Genomic DNA, 23,586 nt, shown 5'->3' with positions numbered 1-23,586 from the left:
GACAAAGCACCGTCTACACATTACCCCATTTAATCCTCACAGTGACCCTAGAAGGTAGGTACCATGACCCCTATTTTCCTAGGGGGTAGGGAGATGAAACCCAAAGAGGTCAAGAAGTTTCTCAATATCACACAACAGACCCCCCTGGAGTCGGATTCAAACCCCTGTCCTTGGGAACAAGCCCAAACACCTGCTTTTGGCTTAGGGCCTCACAGTTATGCTGTTAGGACACCCATCTACACTGTGCATACTCTCCAAAACAGGTGGGCTGCCCTCCTGTGCCCTCAGAACCACGCACACCAGCCCAGCCCACCCTGCCCCTGGGGTTCTCTTGGAAGAGATGTTGACCTGTGGCCGTTGGATCCCCAGAGCAGCCCGTGTTGATCCTGGAGATTCCCGAGCTCAGGCAGGAGGCAGTTATGTGAGCAGGGGACCCCCCTCCAGGCCCCACATCCCTGGTGCTCCTATTATGCCAGTGTGTGCTTCTCCCCGGTCCCCAGCACACACTGAGGCTCCCAGGATGGAGCCTCAGCAGCATTCCTGACGTGACGTCACGACCCTCATTGCTCAGATGAACTCATCCAGTTTCAGGGACCCACCTGCCCCTGAAGCAGGATCCGTGGTATCTAAGAATCACCAAGGTCTCATCATCTGTCTCCTGCCTCCGAGCTCACCCTCCCGGTGCCAGGGCTTAGGTGGGGTCGGGCACACACTTAGACACACTGTTGTTGGATCTGCAATTAGTGACCTCCAAACTCCACAGTCAGGGCACACTCATTCATTCATTCACTCAGCAAATATTTCAGAGCACCTACAGTGTGCCAGGCCCTCTGCTAGGCATTATAAATAAGACACGGCTCAGCCCACAGGGTGGTGATGAGTGAAGGGACAATCATGCCCTGTCACGATGCACTCAGCGACATGAACAGGGAGCTCCAGCCGCCTGGCAAGGCGCGCCTTCTGCCTGCGGAGTTGAGAGACTTCCTTAGGGAGGTGGTATTTGAGCTGGGACCGGAGAAGACGTGGTGGGTTGCAATGAGAAGTGGAGGCCCAGGGGCTTCCTGCAGAGGAAACAGCGAGGGCCAAGGCTTGGAGGTTTGAAAGAGCCAGTCCTGCTCAGGGGACAGAGCGGGGCACCCACAAGCAGTAAGAATACACGAGGCTGGAGCAGCGCGTGAACCAGAGGCGAAGGGCCCTGGACCCCGAGAGAGAGCTCAGCTCTGGCCTGTGCCTGGAGAGAGGCCAAGGGGGCTTTTCCTTCACTTGTTCTCTGTGGGTACATACGAAAGTGGACTGTATTGTGACATATTATACATGACGAGTGTGACTTCCCCTTCTGGTGGGTGAGCATGATGTGGAGGTGCACTGGTCGCGAATTCATAGGTGAACACAGAAACTCATGTCCAGTTCTTCCTACTGTCTCTCCTATTCCCGTTCCCCCTCCCTTCCCCGCCTTCCCCTTGGTCTAATCCAAAGCACTTCCATTCTTCCCTCCCCTCCCCCTTATTGTGCGTTACAGAGAGCATTCCGCCTTTGGTTTATGGAGATTGGCCCATTTCACCAGCATGATAGACTCCGGTTCCATCCATTTATCAGCAAATGCCATAATCTCATTTCTATTTATGAAGAGAGGGGTTTAATGAGTTGAGGGTGGTGGGTGAGGAGTGGTGGATGGGTGCACCAGCTTTGTCCCTGAGGAAAGAACCCACTGCAATGTGGAAGTGGCTCTACTCTGAATGGGGCAAGGCCCAGAGGCTTGGCCTCCACCCAGATGCCACCGGGGCCTTTGAGTGACAGGTGAGCTCCCCTCCCCATCTCACCAGAGCCCAAGCCTTCTCTCAGCAGCCCCTCCACCTACCCCCAACCCCAAACAGCTCCCTGGGAGGCCCACACAGGCTGATGCGTGAGTCCCCCAGAAGAGGGCGCCAAAGGATAAGCAGCTGAGCCAGACTGCGCCGGGGCATCCTGAAGGCTGGGAACCACCCAGGCTGGATGGGGTGAAGCTCAGTCCCAGAGGGCGAGCCTGCGCCAGGTCTGGGGTCCAAAGCACCAAAATCATCATCATCATTATAGGCAAATACTTAAGGCACTATCTTTTCCACTTTGACTCCCTCTACCCAATATAACAATTCCCTCAACAAACAAGTGGTTCCCCTCTCTCTCTCTCTCTCTCTCTCTCTCTCTCTCTCTCTCTGCCCCCCCCCTTACTAGAAATTGAACCCAGAGGTACTCTGCCACGGAGAGACATCCCCAGCCCTTTATTTTTCCTTTTTCTTTTTTTTCTTTTTTTTAAATTTGAGTCAAGATCTCAAACTTGTGATCTTCCTACCTCAACCTCTCAAGTAGCTGGGATCCCAGGCATATGACAGCATATCTGGCTTGCACTTTGGTAATTTCTAAACTAAAAATATGACCCAAATTTCTAAAAAAAGTAAAACAACTTGGCCATACCTAGATTGAGGCCCAGAGAATTTTTTTATTAAATACCTTCGACTCAGCCCTCCTTTCCCTGGGAATTTATCCCAAGCACTTCATTAGCCAGGTTTTGAAAGCAATAATCAAGGAAAACATTCACCACTGAAGTATGTACAATCAAGAAACAAAAATAAAATTAAAACCTGGCGGTCAGGTAATTAACAGCTTTAGGAGACCAGTGTGACTCATCCTTGGACAATTGCTGCATAATAACTGGTCTCGCAAAACAAATCCCATTGTTAACCCATGGCTGTCCAGGGAGTCAGACCCTACTCCTCTTACCCCGCCTGCCTGATTTTTTTTTTAATCCTCTTCTGGGGCTGGGGCTGGGGCTGGGGCTCAGTGGCAGAGCGCTTGCCTGGCATGTGTGAGGCTCTGGGTTTGATTCTCAGCACTGTGTATAAACAAACACCCTGCCCAACATTTACTGAACAACAACAAAAGATCATCCTCTTCCTATTGGTGTTATGACTGCATACAGTAGTGGGCTTCACTGAGACGTATTCCTACATGAACATAATTTGGTCCGTTTCATCCCCAGTTCTTCCCCATTCCTCCCCTTCTCCCAGCCCTCATTCCCTTCCTGCCTCTGCTGGTCCCCCTGGCTGTCCTCCCTTTGTCTCTCTACCTTACACATGGGAGAGGAAACATACCACCCTGTGGAGTCAGCCTTATGTCACTTAACGTAAGGTTATCCAGGTCCATCCGTTTTCCTGCAAATGACACAACTTCTTTTTTATGGCTCAGTAACACTCCATGGTGTGTGTACCCCACATTTTCTTTATCTACTCACTTGCTGACAGACACCTAGGCTGGTTCTATGGTTTGCTATTGTGAATTGTGCTGCTATCAACATGGGTGTGCATGGACCACTACGTCATGATGACTTTAATTCTTCTGTATAAATACTGAGGAGTGGTAGACCTGGGTCACATGGTGGTTCCACGCCTGGTCTTTTGAGGAATCTCCATATTAATTTTTACAGTGGTTGTACTAATTTACAATCCTACCAATAGTTCTTCCTGCCTTTTGTTCAGTCTAAGACAAAATATCCCTACATGGCATGCCAGTACACAGGGACAATTCCTTCGCAGCCCTGCTGTAACTACCCCCTTCATGTTGTGTTCTAGATACCTTCTCACACGCTTAACTAAGGCCAGCCTGATTTTCAATGGCCATATAATAACCATTGGCATGTATCGAAAGGTCTTATTGATCCATTATTGGTGAGACCCTTGGGTAGCCTTTAGTTGATATGCTTTAATATCGACTCTGACTTCATACTGACATTTCTGCAGAGTTTTGCCGTGTGATAGGGTTCTCGTTGTACCTGGGCTGGGTGCTGGGGAGAAGAGGGTCAGAAGAGATTTGAATGACATTCCTCCTCCCAGAAGTCCACTGTCGGAGGTGGAGTGAGACATCCAGACCCAACTTCAAGGGAGGGTGCTTGGCAAAGAGCCACAAGCTCGGTGCCTCCCCAATACTCACCCCAACTCCCCCAACACCCACCCTGAGGCCAGGGTAAGTGTGTGACACACGAACCTCCCAGTCTTCCATCTCTCTGATCGTGGAGGCCGGTCAGTGGTGTCCAGAAGCCCCTGCAGCAAAGGAGACAGGCTTTCTGGTTGGCTGGAGAAAAGGGGTCCACCCCAGATGGCCCTGAAGCCCCCCAAGGTTTCAGACAACTCCAGGACAGGTAAAGACCTCAAGAAGATAGTAAGAGTTTGGCTAAGAGGGTAGTGGAGGGTGGAAGAGACCAAGCAGTTACTTTGGAAACTAAAGAAACAGGGTCATCTTTGCACCCAGGATGATGAGTCGAGTTCTACTGTGACATACTGAGGCTTATTTGGGATTTTTACCAAATCTCATCAGTCTAATTTTATAGACCTAGTTTATAGAGTTAGAGCAAACTGACATCCTACTCAGTATCTAAACTGGCCAGACGCAGTGGTGCACACCTTAATCCCAGAGGCTTGGGAGGCTGAGGCAGGAGGATCTGGAGTTCAGAGCCAGCCTCAGCAAAAGTGAGGCACCAAGCAACTCAGTGAGACCCTGTCACTAAATAAAATACACAATAGGGCTGGGGATGCGGCTCAGTGGTCGAGGTCCCTGAGTTCAATCCCCAGTAACTCCCCCTACCTCAAAAAAAAAGTATCTAACTGGGTGGGGGATGCATCTGGCTGGAAGAAGGCAGATGGCTACTGGCTGCTTCAGAATCCTCAAGGGAAATGTTTGGAATAACAGACTCCAGGAGGCTCCCGGGGAAGGAGGACACAGCAAAGCCCCGGGTTCTTCTCCTGCACTGAGCACTGTTTTGTTGTTGCCGCTGTCTTTTTGATTCAGTTTTCATGTCTGGTGCTGGGGATTGAGCCCAGGCCCCACACAGGCCAGGCAAGCGCTCTACCACTGAGCCGCCCCCTCAGCCGGCGGAGCGCTGTCGTGGCCTCTACATCTGCCCACTCATTTCACCGTCCCAACTAACAACTGCTGACAAGGAACCAGCACGGCAACTAGTTTCCTAAGTAAAGCAACGTGCTCAGTGACACAGCTAGTGTACGCACGCAGAGGCCCCTGTGCCTAACCACTGCTCTGTGTTACCTCTGAATAATGAGGGGTTCCCCACGGGAAGGCCAGGGGAAGAGCCCTGCGGTTAGAGGAAAGAACTGGAACAAAGGCTCTCAGATGGAGCCGCCCCTGTGTGTTCAAAAGATGAAAAGAAGGGTTGGGAGGAGGACGCAGAGCAGAGAGTCAGGAGGTGAGGCCCAGCACTCTGCAAATTTGGAATCTACTCTGAGGGGGATGGGAAGTCACTAAAGGATTTCCAGTAAGAGAGATGCCATTTCATGGACCAGAAGGCGCTAATAATGTAGAACAGCAAAGTCTCCCCAAAGCACTCACAGATTCAGTGTGTTCCAAACCCAAAATCCTAGCTGGGATCTTTGTAGAAATTAACAAGCCAATTTTAAAAAGCATATGGGAATGTGAAAGTCTTGGATAGCCAAGACAATCTTGAAAAACCAGAGACTGGAGGGTGGACAGTAGGATGCTGAGGTTTGTGATAACAGCGACGGTGACTAAAGTACTAAGGGACGAGTACTTGGTCACAGAGACCAACGGAACTTAGTGGAAAGCCAAGAAAAAGGCATGAGCATCCACTATACTTGTTCTATGAAATAAATGGCCCTGCCTACTTTTCACTGGATCGTGTGGACATTAATTCACAGGAAACAGAAATGAAACCGGACCTCAGCAAGCACACGTGAATTGATCCCAAGTAAATTGTAGGGTCCAAATGTAAAAAGGTGAAGTAATAAAGCTTCTGTAACGTAAGAAAATACATTCAAGACCTCAGTCTTACAGATTTACTTCTATATTTTCTTCTAAGGGCTTTATGATTCCAGGTCTCACATTTAGGTGTGTGGCCCATTTTGAGTTAATTTTTGTATATGATGGAAGGAAGGGGCCCAACTTCATTCTTTTCCATGTGACTATTGGCTTGTCCCAGCACCCTGTGTTGAGAATGTCACTGGTCAAGGTCCCTTGCACAGCCAGGGCAACCACAGAGGTCCTTAGGTACCAGTTCTTGTGATTCTCCCAGAAAGAATTTGAGCACAGCACAGAGTGGCCATCAACGTTTAACACAGAGTGAGAAGGAGGGGAGGCACCGCACAGCAACGGTGCGGACCACCCACCTCCAAGAGAGGGCGCCGTGGCGCTCCTAGAGCTGCAGTTATTGAGGAAATTGAGTTCCCTGTTCTCGCCTCAATTTCCCTGCCCCCTTAACTGCTTGACTTCCCTTTGGATAGCCCCCAGCAAACTCTTCTTGACAGTCCTGATGTTCTGGTGGCCAGGGTGATTGGTGGCTGTGACACGGTTTTATGATAAGGGAGGGACCTGGTGACTTGGTCACAGGAGACGATGGCAACATGATCTGCAAACAGATGAGGGGTTATAATTAACAGGGGCTGGCCAGGTCTTGACCCACCCGACACCACTTCTCTAAGTCTGTCTGCTTCAGTTAGGGTCCCCATGAGTCTAAGTGACGGTTCCTTTAAAGGATAACAATGGTCTACCACCTGGGGAAGGTCGGGCTCTCCACTCCGGGCTCCCCGACGGCTTGCCTGTTCTGGTAGGTACCTTGGGGTTTCCGTTTTGGGACTCCTGAGTTGTTCTTGGTGCACAGGCCTGACGTCTGTCCTTCTGTCCCTGGCTCACTAACTAACATAACTAAAAACGCTATCCTTCCCACATGACTGTCTTGAAATCCTTGCGGAAAATCCACCAACTGTAAATACGAAGCTCAGGTTTACCGCCGACTCTTCTCTCACCCGTGTGGGGGTATCTCCCCTCTGCCATGCCTCCAAGGTCTAATGTGACTTTTTTACTCAAAACAAGCTCGGCACAGAGCGCTGTGGCCTCTTCTGCAGGGCCTTGCCACCCTCAAGTCCCTCCCCATACCATGCCACACCCTACAGCCCCCCTCCCCACCCCACCACCCCTCCATTCATAGGCCACAGCCAACTTGTCCTGTGGTCTTTCAGTTAGGATTGGTCAGTGCTCTGCTTTCCCATGACCTTTTCCAATTAGGACTATTCTTTAAGCACTTCACCACCACCATCCTAGGTATCGTTTGTGTCTCTCCTTCTAACCAGGCACATTACCCTGGATTTCTGAGCCACTTTTACTGTAAGAGCTAAGAGAAATCCCACACCCTGCTCACCCTGCTGCCCTCTGAGTGTTTCCTGGAATAAACTGACAAAGATTAAGTGGGAGAAAAGGCATAGAATGTATGACAGGACGGAAGTCGCAGCACGGGGAGGTTATTTACTGGCCCCAGTTATTCAGAAGCTCATATACCCGCTGTCTGTCGGGAGGGGAGGGAATTGGGAATGTGGGGGAACAGGGAACGACTCTAAGGAGATGTCAGTGGGCTCGGAAAACAGAGACTGGGACAAAGTCCGCTGGCACCCAGAGTGGACAATGCCTTAAACCACGGGGCCTTGTTTCGGCCAGCCGTCTCACTGCGGTGACTTAAGGACCCACCAGAACAACTGTAGAGAGGGAGAGTTTATTTAAGGGCTCTCAGTTCCTACACAGCCAGCTCCACCATGGCAGAGGAGCACGGCAGAGGGAAGATCACATGGCGATCAGCAAGCAGAGAGAGGTCTCCCCAAAGCCATGCCCCCAATCCCCCCCTCGTCCAGCCACACCCCACCACTCAGCCACCCCTCAGCTGATCCCATCCGGGGATCCATTCACAACCCAGTCATTCCTCCTCTGAACCTTCTCCATCGTCTCACACTGGAGCTTCTGGGGGCCTCCTCACATCCAAACCGTAACAGGCCTGAAGCAGAGGACAAAGGTGAGTGACAAGTGCCTGCACAGGTGTGCTGACAGACCTTCATCCTTCTTCCTGCCGTATGACTGTTGTTAGCTCAGGGGACAGGCCCTGTTGTCTTCTTTGGGGTCCAGATTTTAAACAGAAAGGGAGGTATCAGAAGGAAGACTTTTCCAGAATCTTCCAGAATCTTCTGCTCTCTAGATCCCTTCATTTGAGAATAACCACCAGCGTACCAACAACCCTACACTCACCATTGTTGGCCTAAGGACAGACACCTTCCTTTCCCCGCCCCACATTAGGAACACTGTTGTTATTCCCAAGAAATGGAAACTGGCCCAAGATAAAGCTACCAGCCTGGGGACACGCTGGCCTCTGCCTGTTCTCTCATTGACAGATAGGGGACAGCTGACCGGCTCCTAAGATGAGGGAGGATGTGCTGGTTTCCCTGTTCCCTCCTTGAGAGATAGGAAAACCGCCTGTCTCTGTTCCCAAGGAACAAACTTGCCTTCCACAAGATCAGGGGATGCTTGCTATGCCAGTCCCCAAGATTAAACCCGCCTCTACTGCGCGGCCATGATTCTAGCCCGTAAGAGGTAACCAAGGGGGGGTGGCTGCCGCCCCTCTCCCTGCAGAACAGCCTGGTGAGGCTCCTGACAGTAAGCCCTTCTTGCCCCAGGTGTGATCAGTCCTGCGCCACTTTACTCTCAACCGTGTTTCTGACCCCAAAGGAGGAGAGGTTCCCCCCACCCACCGGTTCTCCAGCTCTCCCAACACCAGGGGGCGTCCTCCTGTTCAGAGCAAGTTTGACACTAACCAGCCCAGTTAGTACTGAAGACCCAGCCCCCAAAGACGCCCCCTCTTTAGATGTCGGCTGGAGGATGAGGCCCCCGTACTCCGAATGGCTGTAAAGATTCCCGCGGCCCCCTCCTCACATGTGGTAATTTGCTAGAACTCCTCTCGGAACTTGGGAAACCCCTTGGCTCACCACTGCCAGTTGACCCTAAAGGACACAACTCAGAAACAGCCGAATGGAGGAGTTTCTCAGGACAAGGTACGGGGCGTGACATGGCGCTTCCACCTCTCCCAGCCCCTCCATGTGTTCAAGCTCCTCAGATCAGTATTGAAGTCCCTGGCCAAAGGTGACTGAGCCAATCTCCAGCCGTCCTCCCCAGGACGGGAAAGGCGAGGCAGACAGTCTCCATGCTCTAATCAGGGCCCCATCCTAGAGCTCAAGGGCCACCAGAGTCACCTCACTAGCACAAACTCGGGAGGGTTGGAAGGGTTTGTATTGAATGACAAAAGATGCCCCCAATATTCAGGAAATTCTAAGGGTTTCAGCAGTGTCAGGAACAAACACCAAGTATACATTTTGTATTATTACAGGAATTTTATACACATATTGTATCAAAATCCATCACGACTAAAAATTCAGTTATTTTCTTTTTCCCCCCCCTGTTTCAATTCCTGGTGAAAATACGATTCTGATTGAAGCCGTTCTCCAAAATATGATTTTGGGCACAAGCTCTTTGGTGAGCTCTAGAGTCAGTTGAATACAAATAAGAAAGTCCCTAGGCCCTTTGGAAGGTTTTAGTGTAGACGAGAAGATGTATGGTTCTTTAAAAAAGGAAAGAAAAAGAATAAGGTGTAAAGCTGTGGCCAACATGCAGCAAGAACCCTGAGACAGCCCAGCTGCCCTGGAAAGACCATCCTAACAGCGGCCAGGCAGGTGCTCCATAGCGCCCCCATGTGGAAGCTGGGGGAGTCGAAAACCAGGCGGCTGCAAGCATTCCAGCCCTGATGGCACCTCAGAATCATGAAGTCCCCTTAGCCACCTGAGGACTGAGCCACCGCTGCTTTCTCCACCTGAGCAGCTCCGGCCTACACGCACCAGCCTATCTCTCTTGAAATTAGGCGAGATTATCAGCCAGGCACAGTGGCATATGCCTGTATTCCCAATGATTCGAGAGGCTGGGGCAGGAGGATTGCAAATTCAAGCTCAGCCTCAATTTAGCAAGACCCCGTCCCAAATTCTAAAATTAAAAAAAAAAGAAGGGGTACTAAATTCCATCCCCAGTACCAAAGAAAGAAGGAAATTGAGTGAGATGCGTAGTCTGCATTGCTGTGCAGGGTGGGGACTTCACCCTCCCTTGGGTCCCCACCCTCCAGTGTGGAGAGGTGAGCAGCAGGAACATGTTCCAACGATGTCTCATGGGTGCTGTGAGACTTCCTTCTGCCTCCCTAACTGCTGCTTGAGTCCCGGCAGGCACCTGGCCAGCACAACACCAACAGCCCCACTCAGGACAATTTGTCATCCCTAAATATTCCCCTTACTGCCAGGCGTGGTGGCACACACCTGTAATTCCAGAGACTCGGAAGGCCAAGGCAAAAGAATCCCAAGTTTGAGGCCAGTCTCAGGAACTTACTTGAGATCCTCTCTCAAAATTAAAAAAAAAAAAAAAAAAAAGGCTGGGGGTGTAGCTCAATGGTGAAGCACCCCGGGGTTCAAGGCCCATACCAAAAAAAAAAAAAAATCCCCTACGATTTTCTGACCTTAAACATTCTCCCCGTTTCCCTCTGCCCGCCTTCCTACCACAGCCCCTCTTCTGTGTCTCAGCCTGGGCAGTGTCCCATAGCAGAAAAGTGATTTCAACCTCCTCAAAATTCCCATTCACTTTACTTGAACCATTCAGGAAAACCTGTGTGTGAGCAGGACTGTCACCAAGATGCACAAGGACATGGGTGATGATGGCTCTGACCACGGAAGCCTTCACAGAGGAAGCAACCTGTGGACTGCAGGGGGCTTCTGAGGTCCCTCTCACTCCACTGCCCTCCTCCCGCGTCCCCACTGCCAGTGACTGGCTTACTGGAGCTGTCCCCTAGAGACGGAGCACTGCTCATTGGCCTCCTGATTCTGTAAATAAACTGTACTTGGAACAAAGCCGCAGTCGTGGGTCTGTGAATTTAAACCTGTGTCTGCTCTGACGCAGGGTGAGCCACACATGCCCGTGTCATTACTGACGTTTCTACTCCTACTGCGAGGTCTCCAAGAGACTCTGGTGAAACCTGCCAAGGAATCTCAACTTGGTCAGTTTCCATTTACTTCTTTCAGCATTTGCTTTACATATTTCAAGGTTATGTTTCCGTGTAAGGATGAAGGCTTTTGCATCTTGGTGATTTGCATAAAACCTATAAGAAATGTCCATTTTTTTCCCATTTAATTTCTCTTTTCTTGAAATTCTATGTGGTTTTATATTAATATTGCTGGGCCTGATTTCTTTGGTATTGCTTTTCTTCTCATTTTTTTTCCTAAAAAGTGACCATATGTAACTCAAAATGGGTCACAGATAGATGCAAAAACACAAAATTACCAAACCCCTAGAAGATAATATAGGACAAAATCCAAATGATCTTGGGTTTGGAAGTGACTTTTTAGATGCAATACTAAAGGCACATCCATTAATTAATAAATTGAGCTATATTAAAATTTAAAACATCTGATTTATTAAATGCAATGACAAAAAATAAAAAGACAAGCCACAGACTGGGAGAAAATGTTTACAAAAGGCACATCAGAAAAAGGAGTGTATATTCATATGAAGAGCTTTAAAACTTCAACAGTAAGAACACAAGCAACCTAATTTTAAAATGGACAAAAGACCATAACACTTTATCAAAAGCACAGAGAGCAAATAATCATATCCAAAGATGCTGCATGTCATATGTCCTCGAGGAAATGCAGATTAAAACAGCATTGAGAGACCATTACACACTCAGAATGGCAAAATTTCTGAACACCTAAGACACTAAATGCTGACGAGGATGTGGGGAAATACAACCCTCATTCATTGCTGGTGGGAATGCAAAATGGTGCAGCCACTTTGGAAAAGAGTTGCCTATTTCTTCCAAAACTAAACATACTCTTACCTTAGAATAACGCAATTGTGCTACTTGATTTACCTACACGAGTTTAAAAATTTGTGTCCAAAAAACCTGCAAACAACAGTTTATAGCATCTTTATTGTGTACAATACTATAAAGGTCATCCTAATTTGTCAGGTCCCATAGAATCTACAACACCAAGAGTGAACATTCATGTAACCCATGAACTTTGGGTGACAAAGTGTCAATGTAGGGTCATCAGTTAACAAACGTACCACTATCCTGGGGGATGTTGATAATGTGGGGTGCGGTACAGGGGCAGGGAACATATGGAGAATATTTGCATTCTCTTTTGGGGGGCAGTACCAGGGATTGAACTCAGGGGCACTCAATCACTGAGCCACATCCCCAGCCCCATTTTGTATTTTATTTAGAGACAGAGTCTCACCTCACCATTGCAGAGGCTGGCTTTGAACTTGCGATCCTCCCGCCTCAGGCTCCCGAGCCACTGGTATTACAGGTGGGCGCCACCGTGCCTGGCTTGCATCCTCTTCTTAATGCTGCTGTGAACTTTAATCTGCTCCCCCAAAATTGATTTTCCATGTTTTTAAGGTTGCATCATAATTGTACATAAGCAAAAGTCTATTTTTAAAAATCGATCAAACAAAATACTTTTTGCTTATTTAACAACAACAACAAAAAACATTCCCAGTACAATATTTAAAATATTTTTTTAGTGGTAGATGGACACAATGCCTTTATTTTACTCATTTATTTCTATGTGGTGCTGAGGGTCCAACCCAGGGCCTCGCACACGCACGCCAGGCAGGCGCTCTGCCACTGAGCCACAACCTCGGCCCCTCCAGTACATTTTCATTCTAAACAGTTGCATAATGTTTACAGTGTAGGTCTAATAATCCTCAGCCATTTCCATTCTAATTGTCACTCGGGTCATCTAGGGCCTTTTGACACTGAGGAGCGGAAGGGCTCATTTCAGGGACTCATGGCTTTCCCGCTGTGTCCCAGCCCTCCCACGACTCCCCGTTCCTGCCGTCCCCGGCTTGAGCCAGGCCTTCTGCAGCAGGTCAGGGCACCTCAGAGCCCAGGCCTGACTACCTCTCCCACACAGGCTGCCTTGCCTAGAGAGGTGGGAGGGAGACTGAGGACTTCAGGGGAAGCCGGGGTCTCAGAGCCTGGAAGAAACTTTGCCTGACCCCCTGCCTCCAGGCCCATTGAATCTAGACCGTGGGCCCCAGCCCTAGCCCTGCAGGGTCCCAAGGGGATTTGACCAGCCGATGTCACTGAAGCAAAGCTGCCTCCTCCCTGGATGGTGAGCTCCCAGAGGGCAGGCCTTGATGGGATCCCGGAGGCTTAGTAGAGGGGACCGGAGTAAGAATTTGCATCAGGGCTGGGGTCGTGGCTCAGTGGCAGAGCGCTTGTCTAGCAGGTGTGAGGCCCTGAGTCCGATCCTCATCACTGCATAAAAATAAATAAATACAATAAAGGTACGGTGTCCAGCTAAAAATAAATAGATATATAAATATTGTTTGTCTAGCAGAGTTGGGAAGTTTGCTTTACCCTGAACACCTCAGTTTTCCCTTTCCTAAAATGAGGGTAACCTGCCTACTCCACAGGAGAGTAAGAATTAAGAGGGGAATGCAGAGCAGGTCTCTCGACATCTCCACAAACATGTCGGAGGACAGGGTGCATGAGAACACAGGCCACAGTGCTCCCCAGGGCCCAGGGACCCAGAGACCCAGGGTCCTCCCCTACCCCTTGTTCTATCACAACATACTCACTGGCCGCCCAGTCCCAGACCAAGTGGGAACAAGAGAAGTCTCCAGGCGAGGCCTTTCAGAAAGCGCAGCCCCCCATCACTGGGAGACTGTCCGGAAATTCTGGGCTCAGCTGTCCAGGTGTGTCCTGCCCAACCGAGACGGTACAGGGTTCCAGAAAACTGATGGCGGAGGTGGCCCTGGGGCTCCTACCCTGATGAGACTGTGACTTATAAAGCTGCTGTTTGTGCAGACACACACATCTCACTCGTCCTTCCTCTCTGAGACACCTCCTCCCCCAGGAAGTCGACATCCACCTCTTTGCCCTATCTAGGGATAGTGCCCTGTGTCCAGCCTTCTGTGCTCGGGACAAGTTATAGCACTTCCCATTGCATCCTGGGAAATGCCCATTGGCTCTGGGCATAAGACCCAGACACAACTTCCAAAGGCACGGGGAAGTGCTGGTTTATTAAAGTCAGACACCTCAAGGCCATTTCCTGATTCTCGGGGGAGCCTGGGGTCTGAGAGCCGCACTGTTGGACTTCTCTGACCTGGAGTCCAGTCCAGCTGAGGATCCGTCAGCTATAGACTCTACTTCATCTTTCTTAAAACAGGGTTAGGCCTTGGCAATCCAGAAGGAAGAGAGGAGCATAGGGCTGACACTCCACAAGAACAATCTAAAGGCCCCACTCCACCCCATCCAACAGCTGGAGAACCAGGGCATCCTGTCTATTCTAGATCTTGTTCCCAGCAGCCAAGGCAGGAACCCGCCTCCATCCTGGCTCACCGAAGTCGGTCACAAGCCCGCCTAAGAAACAAGCCAACGATGGGAGAGGAACTTGAGGCAGTTTGGCCCAAACTGGGGAGAAGCAGCGAGTCTGTCTCCGCTGGTCCTGAAGGAGCAGTTACAACTCATAGGAATGAAGGACAGGAGATGTGCGCATGTGGATCTCGGTAGGCGATGCTACCCAGAGAACATGTCACGGTTCCTGTTTTTCAGCCCTTGCTAGCACCAACCACCTGGCTCTGGGGACAGTGTCTCAGTTTCCATTCTCAACATGAGGAAGTTCAGGAGCCAAGGCAATTCGGAGCTTTTAATTCCAAGGGGGTTTATTACCCTCTGAGTGAGGCCAACCACTCTCACCAGTTCCTCTTTCTCACTCCAAAGATGGAGGCAGAAGACCTCCACCACCATTCAGGACACTCGCGTTCCTACTCACACCTGGAGCCTCCAGTTTCATTCAGAGCTTGCAGAGAGTCAAGACGGGCCCCCAGGTGTCCAGTTCCTTCATCCCACAGAGGTCAGAGAGCAGATCCTAAGGACGTGGCCCCAAGGACGCTAACCCCCACTCTGACGCTGAAGGAAATGGATTTGGGGCTGCTGGTCGACCAGATTCTGGGTGTGGCACCTCGGGGTTCAGTCCTTTTCTGAATGGCTGACCTCCGTGCTGCCGGGGCTCCCACAGCTGGTCTTCTGCTATCCCTGCACATCTCCTCTAAGACCCTGACCTGTGGGGCCTGGGTCTCAGACACCAACCTACCCTCTGCTTTTGAGCAACTTATCCCTCACATTGGGAAATCAAATCTCTTCTGCCCCATCTTGACCCTCCTTCCCTGGTCCTCAGCCCTCCCATGCACCATCACCCATATTTGCAGAGCCACAGGTGAGGGGAAGGAAAACCGGGTCATTGTTTGTCTTCTTTGAAGCTTGTTGATAAGCAGAGATGAGCAACACTAAGAAATCCAGGATGGCCTCCATCGACATGTTTCACAAATACATGGGACAAAAGGACACAGTGGACAAGCCAGACGTGCTGAAGACGAAGGGGAACGTCCCCAACTCCCTGAAGGCCTGTGAGTGGGAATCTGAGTGGGGATGAGCCCTGGCAAGGCTGAGGATTCATTTTTCTCTGGGACCCTGCACGAGTCACCCTTGTTTTCTGGTTCTCAATTTTCTCATCTGCAAAAGGGGGATTATTGTGACATGTAAAGTGTCCACGTGAAAAGGCATGAAGATGGGGAGTTATGTGGATCTAAAGGGTTGATATTAGGTGGTCAACAAAGTGCGACTTGTGGGCAGTGAATGGGTCCCCTCCCCATTGTCACTGATACTCCATGGGACAGAACTTGACCTGACCTTATGCTAAAGCCACCACTAATTGAAATGAACATTCCTCTTTAAAATTGACAACGCTCATTAACAAACCTGAAACAAACAAACAAAATGTGGGTTGCAGGTAACCCTGAGTCTAGGTACCAAGAAGAAGGAACTCAGAACACGCAGGTTTTGTTGCAGAAAATGCACGAGGCTCTGGGTCCCATCCCCAGCGCTGCAAAGAGAGAGAGAAGAACGGGGAGGAAGGCTGGGGAGGAGGAGAGCAAGGCATGAGGCCTATACTGAGTCCCTGGTGTAGACGGGGAGTGAATTCTCAGTCAGGCTGGAAAGGGGGAAACGGGACAGGGCCGGACACCCCTGCCCACCCTGTCCATTCATTAGAGCACTCTGGGCAGAACCTGCTGCACACTCTGACCCCTGCCTTCCACAGTGATGTCCTAGCCAGGGAATCCCCACAAAGGACTCCAGGCGGCCAGGCTTGGTGGTGCTCATCTGTCACGGCACTGACTCGGAAGGCTGAGGCAGAGGTATCCCAAGTTCAAGGCCAACCTCAGCAACTTAGCAAGACCTAGTCTCAAAAATAATAATAATAAAAAAAAATATGACTCAGGGTGCAGTTCAGCAGTAGAGTGCCTCTGGGTTCAATCGCCAGTAACACACACACACACACACACACACACACACACACAAAAGCCTCAGAGACACCAGCCCTAGCGCCTTGTCCCTCCGTCCCCATCTGCCCTTCCAGCCACAACGTTCTTGTTTCTGACTTTTTCTTGTTTGTATGTTTCATTCCTCACAGGACAAAAGGGAGCAGATTTCTTGGTCATTATCTTTGAGAAAAAGGACAAGAATAATGATAAGAAGATTGAGTGTTCTGAGCTCTGTCCTTGCTTGGGGACATCCTCACAGACATCACCCTGCTCCGGGGAAAAGCAGCGAGCCCAGCCCAGGAACCACCAGAGACCACCAAGAACAATAAAGCGTCTCCTCCTGCAGGACACTCACCGCGTTCACTCATTACTTATTTCTTTATGGTCACCAACGTGGCTAAAGCCACCAATTCTTGGTCAACTTTATTGGGGAATCTCCCTGAGGGGATTCAACCAGGAATGTTCCAGCAATGTCCCTCCCTATGGTCTCCAGCAATACTAAGCCACTTCTCTCAAAGGACCTTGTGTCCCCCCTGTTCCTGACCCCTAAGTGCAGCCAACATGGCGGCCTCCAGGGTGGAGGTTGGGCAAAGCCTTCTGCCAGGTGGCAGGGATGCATTTCTTTGTCAAAGCTCGGATGTCAGAGTTATTCAGACCCTACACTGAGAAGGAGCCCACGTCTCTCTCTTGCTGGGCTCCATGCCCCTGTCCCCAACTCTGCTCCTGTCCCATCTACTCCTCCAGGGCATAGGGGAGGCCAGTACCTCCTTGGAGGGCATCAGGACCCAGGGCCCTTGGGTGGATGGGAGCCTCAGCAGGGCCCTCAGGGCTGCTGCCTTATCCTGTGGGTGGGCCCTAGGGCTGGGCCCTTGTCTGGGTGCTGTTGACTTGGGTGTATGGGCTATAGGTGACCTTACGGAAGTGACAGAGTCCACCTGATGCTAAGCTGACCCACAGTAATGGCTTGTCAAACGCCAGGAGTGAGAATCCGCGGGTCCCCGGGGTGGGGAAAGTCACAGCTTTTGAGGAGCCCGGGTGGTCTGGAAGCCCACACAGGCCCAAGGAAGGAGACCGGCCTGGGTCAGCAGCACTGCGGGAAGGCTGACAAGAGCAGGGACGGAGAGTCAGGCCAGGTTCAGACCTCGCGGCCTCTCTCTCTGCAGGTGGGTGCACAGGGGTTTACAGGTGGCCCACTCTGGGCAGGCACTGTGCAGAGGCTGAGGACGCAGGAAAACATCAGGACATGGGGCTGCCTTAGTGCAGGGCTGACTCTACCCAGAAGTGCAGGGTCCCCAGAGGCCACAGCCCAGGGTGGGCCTCATCTCACCTCCTCTGCAGCCTTCAGACCACGCCCCCAGAGCTGCTGTTAGCTTCACCTCCGTGACAGTCACCTCGTCTGTCCGACCAGCCCTACCCTCCCTCCTGGCCACAGGCCTGTGAACTTCTTAGTTAGACCAGGCTTCCTGGGAGAATCGGGCGGCTGTCTTGCAGATTCTCTTTAATCCCACCTGTGGGCAGCGCGTGCAGTGAGTTATTTGTGAACATGGTGATTGGTCCACTCCCTGCTCACACCATTCCTTTAGCACCTCTATTCATAGACCACCACCTCCTCTCCACATGTGGAGCATCGTTTCCTGACCATATTCCTCGCCTTGTCATGACTCAGGGGTACATCCCAATATTTAGCCTTTGACCCTTACTTTCTTCTCCCTCTCACTCCCACTCCCTCTTCATTTTCTTTTTTTGGAATAGGGAGTGGGAAGTAGATACCAGGGATTTAACCCAGGGTTTTTTTCCCACGGAGCTACATCCCCACCCCTTTTTATTTTGAGACAGGGTCTCACGAAGTTGCTTAAGGCCTCCCTAATTTGCTGAAGCTGGCCTCAAACTTGCAATCCTCCTGCCTCAGCCTCTCCAGTCACTGGTACACACCACTGCTCCCAGCTCCCTCCCTCATTCTCATTCTGCTTCTTTTCAAATCACAAAATCTTGTCTTCCCGAAAATGTCATTTGTGTTCCTTATCAGCCCCTGTGGCTCTCCCTCTGCAGCCTGCCTCCCCAAGAACCACTATACAATAATTGCTCTTTCACCTAATGTCAGTTCCCTTGCCCCTTTCCTTTATGCCAGAGCTTCCTGAGAATCTCCAAACCTGAATCCACCTCCCCCATTTGTCCTCTGTCCCCCATACCAGGGCTGCTTGGAACCATCATGCCAGGCCTCCAAAAGATGCTGTCTGACCTCCTGTCCGGCCAGGACTCTGGGAACCCCATTAACTAGCTCCTACAATTCTAAGTATTTGCAACTGCCCACCCTCAACATATCTCTTTATTTCTTGCCTCAATATCAATCTTTCCAATTGCTCCCTCCCCATAAAATACATGGCAATGTCTAATCTGCCTGATTACCATCAAATTTCAAGACTGAACTTTAACCTTAACTTCTACTTAGACATTTAGAGAATGAACTGCCAACTCTCTACCCCCCCAAAAATGGTGTCTCCCTCACATGCACCTCTTAACCCAAACCTACTTTAGCAACCAAATCACAGTTTTCCCCTCTGCCTTCCTGGACAGCCCCGAGTTATGGAGGAAAATCACCTACCTTAGCCACATAGGAACTCCGGCACATTACAACATCCCTAGCCCATCACAGGGACCGTGAATCTTTTTTAATGAAAGTGTATTTGTCTAAAGCCTGGTCAAAAATCCACTATTAACAGCAGTTCAAAATCTAAAACCTTCCAGACTCTAACAGGAAGACACTTCTTCCTTTGAATACAAACCTTGCTGCTCTACCCCTGTGCCTTATTCTTTAAGTGACTATGGAGGAAGCAAGATCAATCCTCTTCCCGTCCCAGGCCATGCTACCTGTACTTCAGCTCATTGGCCACAGGACTATCTCTCAAGGTTATGACCCCTGGTAGGGCACAGGTGGGGCATGGCCTTTAGGTCCCCTGTGTAAAAGCCCATGTTCCCCCTTACAAGTTGAAATCACAGTCTCTGGGGCAGGGTTCCCCTGTGCGGACTCCCCCTTTTTTAGCAAAGCAATGAAACTTCTTTTTCTCAAAACCTTATCCTCGTTATTGGATTAGCATCAAAAAAAAAAAAAAAAAAAGGCCAAACCTTTGGTATCAAGTCTGTAGGCAGGCTGTGAAGTAGAGGAAAGCACCCCAAGAATCAGGTCCAAAGATTAATGGAACTAAAAGTGACCAATAAAAAAGTAAGAAAAATAAATAAGTAAGTCAGTTTTAAAAGACAAACGGAAACCGCTAAAAGCCTCCCGGGTTTCAATTCCTGGTCCCCCAGGAGAAAAGACCCTCAATAAAACGTGCAGGTCACTGGACTTTGAAGTTCATTGCCAGCATACCAAAGACCCCTAGCCCAGCACCATGATCCCAAGGTCGGCTTGCCCTGTCTTCTTCTTTTCCAGCACAGGTTTAACCTTACAATGCTCCCTTCACCTGGCAACGACACATAAAATTCAGGAAGAAATGTGTTGACAAATATTTCTTCATCCTTCTTGTCTAGAATTCAAAGTGACCTTCTCCAGCAGGACTTGTCTAGTGGTGGTCCTGAGAATAGTCCACATTCCAAGTGCTTCTTCTGTCTATGCCAGTTGGGTTCATCACGCCTATCATGAATTTTCGGTTTATGTTCCCATGTCATCCCAGAGAGGAGCTCTCCCTGAGGGCAAGGACCACGTGTCTCGCCTGCAATTCCCGGACGTCCTGAGATACTGGTGTTCATGCTATGGCAGGAAGTCAAGAGAAACACGTTCTTCCCAGCACACCCCGTGGCTTACAGAAGAGCACTGATGTAAGGAGGGAGGGAGCCAGGCCATGGCCCAGGGCACCAGTCACCAAACTGGAAACTGAGTTGGCTTTCACCAGACTTTTTTTTTTTTTAATTTCAAGTAACAGGGTAGGGAATCAAGATATTGTTTGAGACTCAAAGTAGACGATCATAGGAATGAGCCTAAGGGTACAAGTTTTAGAATCATCCTGATCAGAATTGAACCTTCATCCTGAAACATACTAGAGCAAGATTGATCCCTTGATCAAGAGCAATTTAGTAGAATTTATGCATTATGTTAGTGTTAAAGAGAAAGAATAACTAATAACTCTGTGATTAACTCACATGACAGCCAACATGAGAAAGATCTGGGAATCCAAAGGATCCCAAGGAATCCCAGGATCACAGGACTCCAGTAACGTTTGCATGGTCGATAAACTTTACCAGCGTGTTACTGTCCTTGGTGCTGAACCGTAGTGTCCTCTTCTCACCCTTTTTCTTTCCGGTACCACGATTAAACCCAGAGGCGCTCAACCACTGAGCCACATCCCCAGCCCGTTTTATTTTTTATTTCTCAATAAAAACACTCTTGCTAAGTTGCTGAAGCTGACTTTGAACTCGTGATCCTTCTGCTTCAGCCTCTCAATCTCTGGATTTACAGGCGTGCACCACCGCTCTCAGCACCCTTTAACCTTCTCTGCAGTAACTCTATTTTTCTCTCTATGTGTAAGTGGGTTTTGAGAAGGGTCCTGAAGTATGAGCTCAACTCTCCAAGCAGAAAACAGCACATGGGAAAGAACAGAAAATCATCGAAGAGCAGGATGTGTTTGAAAAATTGTTTCCAATGCCCATAACAAGCATTCCCATGCCTGTATCCTTCCAGATCTATGAGATAATTTCTTTAGTATGCTTTCCCAGGAAAGGAATTAATGGGCCAAAAAGAATAAATACATTCAATGGATTCTACTATCATGTATAACTAAAAGAACAAATCAAGATTTTTTTTTTAAGAATAAATACATTCAGTTAAGTGTAAGATAAAATCTCATTGTTTTAATTTCTATTTTACAAGAGTTTTGACAAACATGAGATAAGTTCCAGGGCTCTCCTCTCCTCCCCACCTCAAAATTATTGGATTAAATGCTGGCTGCTTCTCAGTGGGCGCATGATTCTGTCTCTGATTATACTCAATTTCGTATTAAGACTCCAAATTTCTTGTTGAGTCTTTGGCTTCTTAGCATCATTTTTGCTATTTGACTATCTTTTAATCTTACGTTATCCATTTGCATTTTTTCAAAATACATTAAGGAAGCTCACAGGAGCCAGTCAACTTCTGTGACAATCACGTATAAGAACATGAGTCTGTAATTCATGCACTCCAACAAAAGAATTTTAAAGAAATTTAGTGGAACTCCAACTTGTATCCATGCTGTTCTCAGATTATTATATCCAATGTGCATTTACTTAATAATGTGAAGCCACAATACTTTGTCTACAGCTCCCCCAAAGATACAAGCTCTACCCCAAGATTGCCTCCCCCTTCTTACCAACACAAATGCTATGATGTATGTTGGTACATGAGTTCCTTGTGGATCATGTGAGTACTTCTTTGGAGTATATATATTTAAGTAGGACACAGGCTACATGTACTCTTAGCCTGACTAATTCTTTCTCTCTAGCTGAACTAAGAACCCTTGTAGCTCAATATGACTGCTAAAATGTCTGCACCTGACCACAGTGTATTTTATTATCAGACCAGTTATCCCAATAAAACATATAGGGAAGATGGATAAAATTCAAGAAATAATCTGTTTAAGGGTGTCAGAGGGCTGGGGTTGTAATTTGGTGGTAGCGCACTTGCCTAGCACCTGTGAGGTGCTGGGTTCAATCCTCAGCACTACATAAAAATAGACTAAATAAATAAAGGTATTGTGTCCATCCACGACTGAAAAAAAAAGGTATCAGAAACTTACCAAAGTAGCCAAAACTTGAAAATTTTTGATCGCAAGAAAAAGAAAACTCACTGAGTGAATTCAAACTTTTAAGCCCCTTCTCTCCTTGAGGCATTTATTAGTTCTTAAGTATTTTGAACACAAATTAGTTCTTAAGTATTTTGGACAAAACTGAAAGTAATTTATAAAAAGCAAAGAAGATTGAGATTGCAATAATCCATCAGGGCTGATGAGGTGAAAAACAGAGTTTAAAACTTTCAAGGCAGCCAGAACTTGAAGGACGGAGACTGTAATAAAAAGGAAGCAAAGAATGGTGAATGCCTAACTCTCTGTGGTTCCCCCCCGAGGGGGGGGGATACACTCTTTTTTTTTTTTTTTAAAGAGAGAGGGAGAGAGAGAATTTTTAATATTTATTTTTTAGTTTTAGGTGGACACACATCTTTGTTTGTATGTGGTGCTGAGGATCAAACCTCAGCCGCATGCATGCCAGGCGAGCGTGCTACTGCTTGAGCCACATCCCCAGCCCTGGGCATACACTCTTAATACCATTAAGAGCTCAAATAGAAAAACAGAACCTTTGGAAGATAAAAACCAGAGCTCAGAGGATTACCAAAGTTAAAACACCCTTTAAAATTCCAGAATTTCAGTTAGAACCCTGAAAGAATTGGTCCCAAGATGAAGTGTGTACAGATCAGAAATAAAACAAATCTTTCAAATCCTAAAACCCAGTCTCGAATCAACTTTATCCCATCTTAGAATTAAGTTTATTTGCCCTCCAGAAAATTCTTTATAGAGGAAAACAAAAAGCATCCTTAGCCTATAAAAAAAATTTTCCCATTTGGGATTTAGCATTCAGTCAAAAAAAAAAAAATATGATGGGGCTGTGGCTCAGTGATGGAGTGTTGCCTAGCACATTCGAGGCCCTGGGTTCAATCCTCAGCACCACACAAAAATAAATAAATAAATAAACAAACAAACAAACAAATAAATAAATATATTGTGTCCAACTACAACCAATATATTTATTTATGCCATTTACTCCCCGACAAAAGACATAGACAAAGAGAAAATGGAAGAAACCCCAGATGATCTAGTTACTGAACATCCACATTAATAAAATTAACTGTGACAAACTGTCCAGCACATGCGTAGGCAGGAGCCATTATCCCAGGGGAAGTGCCCAGGGAGAGGCAATATTCCAGTGGGACCCACTAGCACAACTTCCAAAAAAACCCAAAATCAAAGCCACTGCCTGAAGGGCTTATATAATCATTTCAGATGTAAAGGAAGGCACAAACGTAGAGCTTAACTTTTTAATAAAAACATAACCTTGAGAAAATCATATGATTAATGTGTTCAATAAAATAACTGACAAAATAAAGAATTCCCACAGAGAAGTTAAATTTAAAAGAATATAAGATTTTATTGAAAATTCCAGAATTAAAATAAGGAAACTAGAATGAGGGCTGCAGCAGGCAGACTTCACAGTAAATTAATCACAGGGAAGAGAGAATTAGTGTTGGAAGATTGGTAGAAAATAATCACTTGGAATCACACTGAGAAAATAATGCAAAATAACACAAAAACACTTGAGACTTTTATA

This window comes from Ictidomys tridecemlineatus, chromosome 11, assembly GCF_052094955.1.
Source record: "Ictidomys tridecemlineatus isolate mIctTri1 chromosome 11, mIctTri1.hap1, whole genome shotgun sequence".
Taxonomy (NCBI): domain Eukaryota; kingdom Metazoa; phylum Chordata; class Mammalia; order Rodentia; family Sciuridae; genus Ictidomys; species Ictidomys tridecemlineatus.
The sequence above is the reverse complement of the archived record's forward strand: the minus strand, read 5'-3'. Positions refer to the sequence as shown.